The sequence below is a fragment of the Camelina sativa genome, chromosome 6 (genome assembly GCF_030686135.1).
Source record: "Camelina sativa cultivar CO46 ecotype springtype chromosome 6, ASM3068613v1".
NCBI lineage: Eukaryota > Viridiplantae > Streptophyta > Magnoliopsida > Brassicales > Brassicaceae > Camelina > Camelina sativa.
In genome coordinates, this window is record NC_141885.1 from 5,197,446 (window position 1) to 5,199,731 (window position 2,286).

General features: G+C 46.0%; 1 non-coding gene across 1 annotated transcript; it reads right to left on the bottom strand.

The window, feature by feature from the left end:
• Positions 1-1,223: 1,223 nt before the first annotated feature.
• Positions 1,224-1,330, bottom strand: LOC147942295 (small nucleolar RNA R71). The gene has a single exon (XR_015560582.1). It is a non-coding gene; the product is annotated as a small nucleolar RNA R71 (small nucleolar RNA).
• Positions 1,331-2,286: the final 956 nt, after the last annotated feature.

Sequence of the window (2,286 nt, forward strand, 5' to 3'; positions counted from 1 at the left end):
TAGTGGGCAAATTATCCTAGACCTGCGAAAGTTGATGTGTAGGTGATTTGTGAACTTATCATTCCTGTTCTTTAATGCTTGTCTGCGATTCTGGGCTCAAACGACAGTTTAGGGTTTATGGACCGCCGAGCATGTGCTCCGGATGTCTGAGCATGTGCTCCGCGTTTCCGCACAGAATCGATCAGATAGAGTTATTGATGCCACGACAGTGGATCAGTTTATATTTATGTTTGAGTTCTAGACTGATACTTAATCTATGCCCTGAATAGTTGTTTAGTTGCTATCTCTGAAATTCCCGAGAATTACCCCTGATCTAGTGTTTTGCTTATTGCCTTTTTATACCATTTTAATCACGTTACTGTTACCAAACAAATCCAACTTTGAATTGGCTTAGCTTGAAATTGAACCAATAGAACCATAGAGTAAAACTTGGTCTTCGTGGGATTCGAATCCTAAGTACTACTTCTTTGCTGTGCACTTGCAGTAGGAAAATAGGGTTTAAAACTCTGTGTATCAAGTTTTTGGCGCCGTTGCCGGGGACCAAATTTTTACCTTTGGTTTTCGGCAAAATTACTAGACTAAGACCTTACTGATTTGTCTTTCTACTTCTTCTTTGCGTGTGTTTCAAGTGCATGTCAAGAAGATCTACAAGAAGAAACAACACCGAAGAACTAGTTGCTTTGTCAGCCGCAGAGCTCTCTTTGGCAGAAAGAACAAACCGCAAGAACAGAAAGTTTCAATCCGTCAACATGGGTGACAACAGAAACAATGAGGATATGGCTACCAAGTTGCAGCAACTTCGGCAACAGTTGGGGCAGTTGCTCCGTGCTCAACACGAAAGAGCCGCGCCGCCACAACCGTCCATTGGGGACAAGGACAACCCGCATGTGTTCTACACCAACCGAGCGGCGATTGTTCCTCCCGCCATCCCAAGACAAGATTTTGAGATCAAGCCACAGATGATCTCTCTAGTGAAGCAGCACCTATTTCACGCTCTCCCAGCTGAGATTCCGATGGACCACATCGAGAATTTTGAGGAGATATGTAGCACCACTGGTTCAAATGGGATACCGCCAGACTTCCTAAAGTGCAAGCTCTTTCCCTTCTCTCTTGCGGATAGAGCTTCACGTTGGCTGAAGTCATTGCCACCTGGGTCTCTGACATCATGGGAACAGTGTAGATCTGCGTTTCTGGACCATTTCTACACCAAGGCTAAGACCGCTGCCCTAAAGAACAAGATTTCATCGTTCCAACAACACACTGGAGAAGCCTTCTGCGAGGCTTGGAAGAGGTACAAAGAGTACCGTAGAGAGTGTCCGCACCATGGATTCAGTGATGAACAGATTCTGGGCATTTTCTATGATGGAGTTAACTGGGACTACAGAAACGCTCTCAACTCGGCCAGCAATGGGGATTTTATGACGAAGTCTAAGGAAGGAGCATATCAGTTGATTGAGAACCTAGCTGCAAGCTCCAGTAACAAGGCTCCTGAGTATGACAGGTCCGTGAAAGTCAACAGTGTCGATACGCAAAAGATTGACGAGTTGACAGCAAGGTGAACCTTCTTCTGAAGGGGAGCCAGAAAACTGTCCATTTTGTCGATGAGACCGGAGACATGCCGCTAGCTCAGGAGATTTGTGATGGAGAGGATGAAACAATGGAGGTTAATTATGTGAGTGGGCAAGGTTTTGTGCAGAACAGGGGTTTCAACCCGAACTACAGAAGCCATCCGAATTTGTCCTATAGAAGCACCAACGTGGAGAATCCTCAGGATCAGGTGTATCTGCAGTAAGGAGCTCAGAATCAGATGGGTTATCAGAAAACCTTCTCAAACAACTTCCAAGGCAAACAGTTTGTGCCCACTCAAAACCGTTTCCAAGGGGGGAACCAGCAAGCATATACAAGCGCTCAGCAAGCACTGCCGTACACCAACCAGCAGTTGGGGCCTTCATCTGCTAGCACCTCTCAGGATGAGCTGAAAAACATGATGCAACAACTCTTGGTGAATCAACAAAAAGCTTCAGTGGAAATCAACACTAAGGTCGATACCATGTACAATGACCTTAATGGGAAGTATGAGGCAGTAATGTCACATGTGAAGAAGCTTGATGTTCAGGTTGCACAGACTGCTGAAGCCGTGAAAAGAACTCCTGGGACTCTGCCCGAAAAAGGGGAAGCAAACCCGCGGAACGAGTATGTCAATGCGATTGAGCTAAGGGGAGGAAAGAAGTTGCCCCCTAGAGAAGCACCATCTGCTAGGCTTGACAAGGGCAAGGGTATTGCTGA